The sequence below is a fragment of the Cardiocondyla obscurior genome, linkage group LG12 (genome assembly GCF_019399895.1).
Source record: "Cardiocondyla obscurior isolate alpha-2009 linkage group LG12, Cobs3.1, whole genome shotgun sequence".
Lineage (NCBI taxonomy): Eukaryota > Metazoa > Arthropoda > Insecta > Hymenoptera > Formicidae > Cardiocondyla > Cardiocondyla obscurior.
The window spans coordinates 535526-549231 of NC_091875.1; the positions used below are offsets into that span (position 1 = coordinate 535526).

Below are 13706 nucleotides of genomic sequence, written 5' to 3' on the forward strand. Positions count from 1 at the left end.
TGCAGGAACGATTTGCGCGTTTCCGCGGCCGTGCGTGCGCCAATCGCGCCGAAATTTATTGCGTGTGTGCATGCGTGTGGCGAAGATCAAGATCGCACGCTCCGTTCAGAGGCGATCGCGCCGAAGATCACGGCGCGTGAACTGGTTTCGCGCGCGAGAGTAGGTATATACCGGGCGAGCGCGTGCACGCACGGAGAGCGAAGACGGCAGCGAAGAAGCGAGTAGGCGAGAAAGGAGGAAAAAGAAGAGGAAAAGGAAAGCGACCGGCTGAGAGGTCGTTCGCATCCAGAGTTCGAAGTTGGCGGGCGAACGTGTAGTCGCGTTTCGTGACTACGACGTAGAATTCATTGCCCTCCACTCCCCTTCCTCCCCCTTGCGAGAACGCAAAAGAGAAGGATACGACGGGAGAGAAAAATTGTCGGATCGCACAAAATTTTTCGCGAGAGCGTAACCGAAAAATACAGAAATGATGGTCGAAAGATTATTGCGTTCAACTTTAAAAAAAAAAAAAAAACTAATCGCGAGGGAATAAAACGCCACGTCGCAATTCCCCCCTCGTGTAAAATTATATTCATCGAATACGAAATATACACAGCGGAAGATCCGTATTGCATCAAGAAACGTGGCAGTATTGTCTTGAGCTTTCAAGGCTTCAATTACGAGCGATTTCCCGTAAATTGTTGCGGCTGAAATATATCGCGCGGAAAATAACGCTTAAGATTTCCTATCGCGCTTTTGATTAACACATTCTGACTTAACAATTTCCTGGCAGTTCGCGTACCCGGTACGCTATCGCGTTAAATTTTCAATCGACATATATATCCTACAGTTGAAAAACATTTACTGATCGTAAGTTGTTGGCAAAGTTGAAGAAGTTAACAATAGGAGCCTATCGAAATATTCCCTCGAAACGTTCCACACGTGCGGGGTCGACGATCATCGCTCGTGAACTCGCATTAACATCTCTTCAAAAACGTCAGACGTAGATCATTATCGTATCTCCTTGATCCGTTATATAACGTGTGAATAAACGACCAGGGATCAAATATAGTATCCTATAATTTCAGAGATGTGCTACATCTTTTCAAATTATCTCATTATATGGATAATGTTGCTTAGGAAATAGCAAAGTCTATTGAAAACGTAGCTGGCAAAGTGATAATTTGTCTTCATTTTATATGTATATCGTGATTTATCTCCGAATTTAATTAAAAAATAATTTTATTACCCTTTTTTTCTATATCCGTTTTATGATTATAATACCGCAACGTATAATCAAAATTCAATAATTCTTTGCTCGTCATAAAAATTCAAAAAAATTCTCTAATTTTTACCGTGTTTTCTTATTAGTTGCGCAAATGTTCCTTTACTATTCTCGTTTATCATTTATACTCTCAGCGATTCTCCTCGTTGAACGAAAAACGCCAATGTACACCGGGTATATCTAATACACCTTATACGAAAACGTTGTCGGTCGCAGGTGCATCGAGTTGCTCTGCATTGCGACCGAATCGACTGGGCGCGACCCGTGTCGTGAAAAGACCGTCTCGTAAACTCGCGACAGAGAAAGGATGCCGCTAGAACACGTCCGCGGGTATTGATACGTCCTCCGGATTTAACTGCGAGAGTACCGTGCCGCGAACCTTGACATTTCGATGGGGTCACGGAAGAGAAGGCGACCACGAAGGTCCGCCGGTGCACGAGAGCGATCACGAGGCATCGAACAAGAGCATTTGGGAGGGAGGGGGGACGAACCGCGTGGTTCCGGCTACCACGAGAATCTCGCGACCGCCTGGTTCGTGGCAAAAGCCGCGGGAGGAAGAACCGAAAAGGAAAAGGAGCGGAAGAAGAAAGGAGGCAGAGAAGCGAAGTGCCTACTTACGACAGCCGCGATCCCCCTCGTAAACATCGGACGGCGAGACGGCTCCTGGGAATCCGCGGCGCGGCGAGAACAAGGATACCAGGTGCAGCGATACCGATAACGACCGCCGACCGACCGATCGACCGCGGGAGGCAGCGCGTAACGCCACGGGCTGGAGGGGAAGGGAGGATCTTCAGGCATTCCCGTCATTTTTGCCGCCGCCGCGGATAGCAAGCTCGGACATAATTGCCTCAAAACTTTACGGTTAATTGAGCGAACGGACGCGCGTCGGGACACGCGTTATTAATTACGTACGCGCGACCGTGGCCGCTAATGATGTTCGTGGCATCCGACGAATGGCGGATAGAATTAAATCCGTGAGAGCTGATGGAAGGCCTTGATTGTTTGAGCCGCGATGATCTTCGAAACTTTACAATAGCGTTCGAAAACATCGTCCGCAGGAGAATCGCGAATCATTTAGAGGTAATTAAAAAGCTTCGCGTACCAATTGCGGCGTGGGATGAGAGCGTCAGTGAATGCCACATCAGCATTAAAAATTATACTTATTTGTGTAATCACACGGGATAATATAATTACATTTTCACTATTAGTTCGCTGCTGCTGTATATTTCTATGGTTACGCGATTTATAATTGCGCTAACATTTTCGATTCAGAAGTTACAAGCAGGTACGGGGAAGTATGCGTCACGTGAAAATTTTCAATTAGCTGACGCGATTAATTAAACATCCGGATAAGGATAGTGTCTTTTGCCAGACGCGTAATAATACGTCCGATTTTCAATTCACTCGTGCACGCCACCGCGGCAGATAACGCTAATTTAAAATCACAAGACTCCTTTCTACAAAGTGCGTTATGTATCTGAATATAAGTCGGTTATGCGGTCTACGCCTCGAGGGGAACACGAGTAACAACCCCGATGTTACGTTGTACACTGCGAACGAAGGAGAGACAGAAGTGGAAGCGCAAGAAAAGAAGGAGAGAAACGAGCAGGCGAGATCGAATCAGCTGAGAGGAAAGCCGCCTTCTGGCGAATTCAACGGAGTGCTTTCTTAAATCAAGAATATGAGAGAGATTTGTCAGAGGCAGAGGATGCTATGTAATTTGTCGCTTAGACATCGCTCGCATGATTTCTCGAGATAGGAAATTGACAAAATCGCATGACGAGGCTCGCGCAAGACTAAACATACAGTCGTTTAAATTAATCAAGGATTAATTTTTCATTGCGCATAGATTGCACAGATGCGCAAGTACAAACTGGAAATTATCTTTTCCTCTACAGCGCAATCGGGATAAAATATAATACCACGTGCGATATAGAAAAGAATAATAAAAAAAAAAAATCTAAACATTATTGCGAGTAACTGACTGATCTAAAATCTTTCTCTAAGCTACAACGGTAGACTTTTGGAATTTAATGACGAGCAGAAATAATTATAGGCGCAAAGACTGCAATTAAGAACATCAAAGTCTCAGTAATTTTGCGCGAGAACATATTGGAATTACGGTATGCCTTATCGGAACGAGAGAACGTTAGATTGATCAAAAGCGACAACGAGTAATTTGTCCTCCGATGATTGGAAGTGCACAATCGGTGGCTCGCGGTACGCGGGGTCCAGTGCGAACTTAGCGTTTCCCAAAGTTTCACGAGCGGCATTGCGACGCGCGCGGTTCCTATTCACGCGACCGCGCCGGGACTTTATCGGGAACTTGGTAACTTCGGATCAAACGGAAGCGCAAGGGTAACATTATATAGTCAAAGGAGAAGTTCGCAGAGGCCCCCGGGCGTTCTACTCCGACGCGCGGACCATTTCGTTCGGGCTCGATCAAGCGAGAGGTAAGAAACGGAGCTGACCTTCTCTCCGTTCGCCGGAACTCGCGATGACTCGTACGCGAGGCACATATGTAGACTTCGTGGAGGATATTTTAAGACGTCTGTGACGTCTCTCACGATACGCTCACGCGGACATAGGCTATTCTGTGACTTTATGTACGACACGCGCGATAATGTGTAGAAATTTACATATAGTATTATAAATGAACATATAGTATTATAAATGAACAAAAAAAAAACAGTAACAGCGAAAAACGTTCGGAATACAATTATAGCTGGATATTGCATAAAAAAAAAGTTTGAAGAAAACAACATCGACACGTTGAATTGCATTTTTATACGTTTTGGTGCCGACATAAAATTGCGATTTAAAAAGCCAAGGTGTTAGTGAGAGAAATTTACATTATTTTCCAAGGAAAAGTACTACGTTTCAAATTTTTCAATATATGTTCACGGCAATGGCTCTCTTATTTTTTTTAACAAGATATATATTTTGTATGCAATCATCGTGGAAAATTGCAATACGAAATTGTTGTTATTAGAAGATACCAAATAAAACTTTAACAATCGACGGGGCAAAGACCTGTAAGTTTCTTGCGACATCGATCTTAAAGTCCGACTCGTGCCCGGAGGTTCAAGGGCTTATTACGATCCATCTTACCTTGAGAACCCACGGCGGGCAATTGAACTTTTTTTCACGGCCGTAAAATCACTGTTTCTTCGCAATGACGATCTAGCCGGATATCCCGAATGTAATAATGGAATTACTGTTTCTTTTCAGATTTTGCCATTTCCGTAATATATATTGAAATAAATGTAATAAATATTTAAAAAATCGGCAACAAATTGCAAAATATTAAACACTGTAAAAAATTAGAGAAAATAAAAATCACGAATTACTTTGTAGTAAATGGGATCCTTAATTATATATCAAAACTATGTTGCGTTTATTATATGGTCGTTTGAAAGAAAGTATGCTAATTTATATAAAATAAGTAACAAAATTTCAACCACAAGTATCTAATTCAAAAATTCCGAAGCTTAATAACAGCTTTTGCTCTATAAAAACCGGCACACGATATCGCGTGATTCTTGACGAAGGAGTGAAACGCAAGATGTCTATCTAACAGTAAAAGTCCTGCTAGACAACGATAAAGTCCGGCGGGTTTGCAAGGACAGAGAAAGAGTTCACTCTTTCATTTATCGTCAAAGCCTTGGAAAGCGTATCGTAGCCTAACAGCCGTATAATTCCTATTCAAGTTTTATCATGCTGCTTAAATAAGCGGTGAATCTAAATCTAAATTTCTAAATTCTAACCAAAAGTTATTGTATTATATATTTCTTTCGTTAACATCATTATTAGGGCCGAGTATCCGCGCGGAAAGTGGTTATTGTAAAAGATTCGGAATATTACGAATCCCTCGAAGAAATCGACCACAGAATAGGGAGAGCGATTTAGTAGCGTAATATCACGAAGTGCTCCGGTGCAAAACAACGCAATTAACGAAACAGCACGGAGCCGGCGAGGGCTCGCAAAAATTCTACCATTCGTGCGGCAGAAGTTTCAAGCGCTCGCAATTTTCTTCCTCGAGGATAATAGCGTCGCGCCGGACTTTCGCGAGACGTTTCAACCGCGACGCGGCTAGAATTTCAAATCTGGAAACGATCGGCAAACAGACGCAGCACGAATGTAAGCCTAAGCGATGACGATCCCGGGTATTTAGTTATCCGCCGACCAATCAGCTATTTATATTTAATTATGCAAAATTTTACAAAAATTATTTGCCGCGCAAATAGGTTTTCATCCCGTTCATGCACACGCGAGCGAAAATGCGTCGAAGTTCGTGTGCAAACACTTATTCACGATGAAAAGAAGATACCCTTATTTAAAGCGCATCGTTAGGGATTATTAATGAAGCGAAAGCGCCCTTCGTTCACTTGTGAAACGCACGATTGTGATGGGCGAAAGATGGTAGTGCGATTTTAACACCGTGTTAGTTTTTAAACGTACGTAGAGCTTAACAACGCCGCGATTCCCAGTTGATATAATTAATTATATTCCAATTAAATGTATCATCAGACTTGATATCAAAATATCACATTAATTAAACATTACATAATTTTCCAAAAAAAAATAAAATAAAATAAAAATACATTAAAATTAAGGAAATTTTTTCCAAAAAAAGTAAATAAAAGTCAGAAATCGAACGTCTTATTTATACTCAATTAACAATTTTAGTTTAACTTGATTTCTTTACGCGAATCTAGTCAAACGAAATACTGCGCACTGCCAAGTTAAGAGATTACTTAACTCGAACTGCTGCCGCACAGCCAAAGAGTTTAGAATTCATTACCGGAAACGCATAGACAGAGTTGCAACGTTCCTAGTAACAGTCCCGGGAGCTAATCCCTAGATTAACGTAGTTTGTTACCTCCTTCTAACTTATCTCCATACGTATCACAAAGAAAGAAGGAAGATTCAGTCTACAGCTAACGGCAGCAAATAATTTCTCGATTAACTGCTTCATACGCACAATCCGACTTCACGCGTGTCCATACCAATCGCCATTTACTAACATATACTAACGGATGTTGTATCCGCAAAGACGAGGATCCAATGAGTATAATAAGTCAGCGAGAGACGAGACGTGTGACACCCCTCACACTTATGGCCAATATACAGTTACTCACTGTGAAACATGCGGTAATGCAGATATAGATATATTAGCGTATAAACGTATGTCGTTCAAAAATAAAATAAAACAAAAAAAAAGAAAAAAGTAAAAATTCACAATTTAAAAAATTCAATTTAAGCGCGAGACTTCCACGAAATTTTATTAAAACTTTATAAAAAGCGTATTTCTATTCCGAAACTTTCATGCGAGACGTAATAGAATTTTCCAATTTCGAACGCGACAATAGTGAAATTGAATCGTCCGAAGTATTCCGTGAATTGAAAGCCGTATAATCAATTATCCGATCGGTGATTAAGCCGAAGGTCACGATCGAAGCAATCCCGTCCTAGTCTTCTCGCGCGCGAGTCCTAGAAGCCTCGTTCGCAGCTTAGGAACCAGTCGTCGGCGACCCCGATTCGATCGGCGAAACTCGATACGCGTCTCGCGAAACGTTTTCATCGCGGAGGCGCAAAGGCGAGCCGCGTCGCGTTTATCGTGGACTGTTTACTATCGACCCCGCATTATTTCGAGGCAAGTAGGTCGAAGTTGGACCTCTGTAAAAACGCGTAAAAAAAAAAAAAAAAAAAAAGAAATGAAAATTAATTAAAATTAATCGTAGAATTTTTATTTTTACTATCGAGCTAGAAACAAAGACTCTGTGGTTGATTAACTTTTTACGCGTCCGCGTAGAAATCTGCTCTCGTTCTAAGTATAGGCGTCCACGAAACGCCCTTTGACAACGGCCTCCGAATATCACCGTCAACTTTTTCGTTGCTGTCCTTTCCTCCCCTGTTCCGTTCTGTCACACGATCGAGATGAATGCGCTTGAAAGAAACTTCGGTTGTTTCAAGGGTCCTCGAGCCCGCGCGACGGCGACGGCATGCCGTCACGTTTTGCAACTCGCGAATCAAATCTCACGTCGAAATACTCAGGCGAGATCACCGCGAGGAATTCTCCTTTCGGAGGCAGCCTCTCGTAAAACCGCGATAAATACCAGTAAACTCGTAACCTTTGCTACAGCGATATTACGAACTACCAGGGTCTTACAACGTTACGTATAAATTTAATAATCCTAACTTGTAACATTGAGATCAAAGGCTAAAACTGTAATAAGTTGAAGAATGCAAATGTGAGGGTTTAAAATTGTTCTAACATCTTTGATGAATATTTCTATACATTGTTCGTGTACTTCATATTTTATCTATTTATTTAATTTTTTTAAAAATAGATTTTAGACTTTTTAATTTTTTTTAATATGTTTTATATTTTTTAATATTAATTTCAAATACCAATACAAGATACGTGAATATAGATACCGTAATAAATGGGCTCAGATAACACTTCTATCTATTTGATAGTATAAATTTACAATTTCCGCGTCTCGATAACATTTTTATACACATGTTGCAGACATTTTAGATTTTTCAATTAATTTTTTTCTTTTTTTGGTTAATATATATATTTTGATAATAATTAAAATAAATAAAACGTGTGAAATATAAATAGGCGAATTTAACAAGCAATTCAAGTGTCGTTTCTATTTAATGCTGAAAATGTTAAGTTTTGAAATCTTTCATCCCGCACGTGTCGGAAACCAGTTTTCGCGAGTCGCATTAATCTCGCGCGAATTGAAACGAAAATCCACGAAATAAAATATCTTCCAATTTCGCGCAACAATTTTCGATATCGTCGTGACACTTCCCCGCGTTAAATTTTACGACGCGTTTTAACGGCGGTAAATTTACATTATGCTTAAGCTCCAGCGGGACAAATTTACGTCACACCTCCGCGACGTGAATATATTCGCGTCCCATCTTTAAATAAAATATGGCGTGCCAATTAAATGGTGGTGTTCAGGTCGCTTAAAAAAAAAAAAAAATTTGCCCATTTTGAATCGCACGGTGACTCCTATATACGAACGCGACAAAGGATGAACGCGGCCGGATCTTTGAGACGCCCGAAGGGTCTGCTCTTCATCACTGGGACCGGCCGAAACTTTCTTCTTTCGCCAAACTTGAAGCGTATATCTATCAAGTACAACGAGCGCAGTTACGAAGAGCAGACCCTCGAACAAGTCGGCGATATGAATTATCTCACAGGGCACGCTCCCCTCACTGCGGTTCTCCGTCTAACCTCTCTCCCCTTTGTGCTTACCTCCGTCACTTTTCTATCGACTCAGAGCCCTGGCTGGTGCCGGTATATACGCGAAAGAAGCCGTCGTCACAATCGAACGCGGAACGATGGAGTTCCCGGAACATTCGGCCACAGAAAAATGGAGACAAACACCTCTTTGTTTCTTCGCGTTTGGAAAAAGGAGAACACACCCCCACGCTTCTTTTCTTTTTTCCTAGACTCGGCTCACTCACGGGCACTCGAAAAATCGTCACATTTTCCCGCTGAATCGTACGAATTGCCGCGCGCGAACACGCAACGAACATCCGATGCAATAGCTCGTCGCGGACTGAGAACGCGGGACAATGCTGGCGTCGAGAGGCCGGTCGAGCTCAGTCGGAAACAGCCGAGAACCGGCGGCACTCGCGCGCACGCTAGTGCACTACGTGCGACGACCGATTGACGGCCGCGAGAGGCCGACTATTGATGTTCCCTCGCGTGGTGCCCTTCTGCCAATTCTACAGCCTGACGACGAACAGCCTACGGCGTGTCCGCGAAACGGAATCGTCGCTCGCCTTTCATTTCCTATTTCTCGACCGTTCCGTTCTGTGAAGTCGACGATCGGACAAGATCGCGACGCGGATTCACATTCGCGATTCGCGCTCCGGACGCTCCTCCCGCCGTTCACTGCTGCGACTTACCGCGAACTTCACTCCTCGCGGGATATTCGAGAGAGATGCATCGCTCGATAAAGAGATACCGGAGATATTGAACTAGTTTTGTAGCTGTCGGCGATATAAAATCCCGTTGATACATTAAAATATCAATGCGACTAGTTTACACTTTGCGAAGTGCGCGTAAGACATATTTTGATGAATAAAGAATATTAATATTTTATAAAATAATTTTTACTCAGACTTTTTTGATTAATAAATTCAATTCTGCGCGCGGACGTCGCTACGCGAACGAAAAAATTAAAAAAAAAAAAAAAAAAAAAAAACAGATTGTAGTTTAATTGCTGAAGTGTGAAAGGCGGCGGCAGTGTCTGACAATCTCCAATCAATGCATCACTTTTTACTGATTTCCTTTACTTTCGATCGGCATTAATGAAGCGTTCGCGTGTATCGCGTTCCGGTCTCAGGTCCGGTCGTGAATGCTACATCGCACTTTCCACGGGCTGTGTTCCCTGCATATCGTACCCGAGGACGCAATTTATTAAATAGACATCGCGCTTTATCACGGTCAACCGCGGAAGGAGACAAATCCAGACGTCGCACGAAAGTGACGTTAAAGAACCAAGCTCGTCGCGACGTCACGTTCGGTTAAATAAGATTCTCTGTAGGCGCAAATCGACTCGAGATTTTCATGTAGAAGGTAACTCACTATCGTCAGGCATTTATCTCCAATTTACAAACCATTAGAGAACCATTTGGCAAAATTAGAATTAAATATAAATAATAATTTTATAAAAAAAAAAAAAAAAAAAAAAACGTTTCGACTTGAAATTGGAAATTAAATTAAATAACAGGACACTTCTTACAAATCTGCTTCTAATTTTTCAGCAATTTGGTATAATTAAAATATTTTACGTCGTTACTAAATTTTATTTAACGCATACGAATTTTCATTTATAGAAATAGAGACGCGACTTTCTAACAAGTTCTTTTTTTTTTTTATTTCTCAAGTTTTCTTTTACTTATTCGCTATCTGTCATTAAATTCGCATCGCTTCTTTCTATCATCCTCTATCTCTCTAGATCTTTCCCCTTCTTTTTAAAATTTACTTCTACGTTCTTCCTTGGCAGATGTCACCGTGACAAATGGCAGTGGCCACGCTGGAGGTTAATGACGAGTTTTCCTTATCCGACAGAGAAAAAGAACAGAGTAATGAAAATGTTAGTTGGAAAGGGAATCGGAGAGACAAAAATAAAAGTTCCGGCGCGACTGTTCCGCAATTTGCGTTTTCTATCGTGAAGCTTTTCAGCACTCGTGTACGTGCTCCTAGTACCGAGATGATAGAGTCGTCTCTGTTCCCTGTCCAATCAATCGGTCATTACCAAGTTCTGGTTACAGTTAGCGCGAGACCAATGACATAGAGAGTCCGTAGATTGAAATTAGTATATAGCTGACTTTATATTTCGACCTCCACGCGAGAACACAAGAAGGTCTTTATGCTGGTGGTCCATGCAATATAGTATATATATAAAAAAAAGCAGTGAATGCCACAAATCGTATATCATCATCGTGTGATTAATGTTAAATAAGATCCAAGTCTCAGTATCGACGACTAGCGTTTCATTGATTCAACGTGCCAACTGATTTCCAAATAAACAGAATTTACAATCGGTCGATCATGCTCGGCGATAAACGCGTCCGCAGATTTTCACCGTATCTCCGTAGCATCGAAAACTGAAGCGATTGGTATACCGGTTTCAGCTCCCGCGACTCGTAAGACTCGTTCGCGAAAATAAAGCATTTGAAGCTAGCCAGACACGAGCGGCCGAAGTGCCGGAGGCGACCGGGCGAGGTTTGCAAAGAGGAGGGACTTTGAAGTCAAAAATAGCCAAAAATTCTCGCCAGCCCGCGACTGGCACAGAGCCGTATTCTCGCTCTTGAGAAAAATAACGGTGCCGGATCGTTGAACTTGCATGATGCGACTCCAGTGCCCATTAAGAAAGCCCGAGGAAAGGACAGCGCGCGCGCGCGGGATTCATTGTCGTCGCGGAATAGAGAAATCAGTTCAGGAATATGCATTTACTATCGCCCGTGACTGCATCCCTATCTCTGTAATGATCCGATAAAATGTACGGGATTATTCGAGTGTAAAATACGCGCAGGCAGGATCGGCGCGCTATCGCTTCCGCGCTTCTCGGTCGCTCGGACCTTCTATTTATAAGAGATCCCACGATAAGCGGAACGAGGAATCGCGTGATCCAAGAAACGTTACGCAGATCTGACGTGCGAGACATATATGTAGTTAGAAAATTACGGGTCGAGTTGATGGGAAAATTCGGGATAATATTACATCCTTCGATATCTCGATGCTCCAAATTCCACGACGCGGATAACCCGATAAAAATAAAAGATAAACTGCATCGAAACAAGTGAATTTTATCATTCGGTACGACGCGCGATGATTTTAATTTTATTCGTAGGAATTTTTATTGTTACAATCGACGTTTGATCGACACAAATTTATTTCACACCCTATCACATCTCCCTCCCGTGAATAGCGAACGTTCCTCATTCAGAATTCGTTGCACACCAGATAAATGGTGCCTAGGTCAGGGATAATGGAGAGAAGAAAGTAACTATCCACATCAAGGCGGAACAAACTTGCACGTAGTTCGCAATAATGCGCCGTATCAGACGCGGTCTGATGTAACGTATAATCTGGCAAAATTCATTTCAGGGAGTCAAAAGGGCTTAACGAAATAGATAACCGCGATTCCCTGAAACGCATGACAGCCCAGAACAGATTTTCCACGTAATAATACCTATTAAAACTAGCTGTTACGTATTGCCACTATTTAGAGTCCGTTCGCTCCCGCGCGATGCGTATCAAATAATCGGCGACGAAGCTTATGAACAATAACGAAAAATCTGTGATTACTTTTACACAGAATTCTTTCTTTCTTTTTTTTTTTTTACAACGAAAACGCGATTTTTTAAGGCGCTAACCGACATAAATTACTTCACTGCACATTTATCTTATTTCTTGATACCTGATTCAATTTTATTGAAAGGAGAAAACTACTCCGGTCGACAGAACAATGCGGAAACATTGACAGAACGCTTACCCCCGTACTACTTTATATTTATCGAGAACAGTGAAAAGAAAGAATCAGCCTGCGGTTTGGCTCTCGTTCGCTTTCCGCAAGAGTTAGAATTTATCTTTCCGATTGTTCGTATGAGCTTTCACTCGGCGTGTCATCGTATTTTATTCTCAGTACATAAAGAAGACAAGATAAAACGAAAGAGAAAAAAATCATGCATTTCCCTGTTATTGTGTGTGGCAAACACATATAAAATAAAATAAAAAACTAATTTCTGTGTATTATTATACACAAATTTTTAAGCTGATTTTAAAAATATATAATAGTTAAAAAATATAATAGGCGTAAATAATCACGAGAGAAAGAGAGAGTCAGGTTTCCTTTGACGTTGTTGAATTTATCACAACAATATTCGCTTATAAACGTGTCCTCTCATTTGCGACGGTGCTTGGCAGTGATGCAAGATCCGTAGAGCTAAGAGAGAAGGCACGACACGGAAAAGAGAAAAGATGGAGGAGGAAATACACGGTGGCATTTCAAATCAATCGGCAGATTCACGCATTTGAATAAATCTAACGGCGCGCATCAGCATGTCGAGAGGGAAAGAGAGAAAGAGCCGAGCAAGGGAAAAGGAAGCCCCGAGGTGAGATCGAAGTAGAAGATGGTAGACGGAAGATGCGGAGAAAAGGGGGACAATGCTGATCCTCCCACTGGCCGTGGCATTCGGAATCGTAGCTTCTGCTCGTGCCTTTCTCTCCTTCTCCCAAAGCCGCGGCGCGACGAAGTGAGAGAGAATCAGAATTTATCGCGACCTTTCCCGTAGATCGCTTGTAACGTACTCCTTTCTGTCCGCGGCAGCAGGAAAACTGCGACACGCGTCGGCATCGATCTTCGACGTACCCATACATAGCGACCCGATGTAAACGTTAAATCATCGCGTTCTTACAGGAAGAAAAAAAAAAAAAGAACGAGAGAATCCGATCTCTGTTCATCACGTCGACTTTAATTTTCATTGAAAAATAATTTGTACAATTTTTTATTTTTAGTTAATAAAAATCGTTGAATTCTGCTAATATTAATTGATAAAGCGCTCGGAATACTTTTACGATCTCAGATTATATCAAATTTGACTCTCTCTTCCTCGACTTCGTGACGTCAACACAAAGTTAATTGAAAGACGTGTCTACTATATAAATCTTTTATCGTAACTGTGCAATACAGACATATCTCATATTATATCTCCCCGATACTACTTCAACTCGATGGAAAGTTAGGGAAAACAGAGAGTGTCGTAAAACTCCGGAGTTTCTCGATATGAAACAGCCGGGGCGAGATCAAGCGGTGATGCAAAAGTGCAACGTGACGCTTTTGCTGTCTAAAATGCGGCGAGCCAAAAAAAAAAACAAAAAAAGGAAAAACGGAAACGGCGA

General features: G+C 41.9%; 2 protein-coding genes across 12 annotated transcripts in view; one reads left to right on the plus strand and one right to left on the minus strand.

Moving 5' to 3' along the window:
* The window catches only part of Raskol (Ras GTPase-activating protein raskol), a 219734-nt gene that overhangs the window by 146544 nt on the left and 59484 nt on the right, over nt 1-13706 (minus strand). For 3 of the 8 annotated variants that reach the window (XM_070664806.1, XM_070664808.1, XM_070664807.1), the window contains exon 1: nt 8544-9102. The exons of 1 other annotated variant lie outside the window; for it this stretch is intronic. The gene's annotated coding sequence lies outside the window, so the exon portion shown is untranslated. Of the gene's footprint in view, nt 1-8543; nt 9104-13706 lie in introns of those variants that run through there. 4 more of the 8 variants (XM_070664804.1, XM_070664811.1, XM_070664812.1 and 1 more) reach the window with 4 other exon arrangements.
* Nucleotides 1-13706, plus strand: part of LOC139107314 (uncharacterized) — a 107867-nt gene that overhangs the window by 84212 nt on the left and 9949 nt on the right. The gene's annotated exons all lie outside the window — the stretch shown is intronic.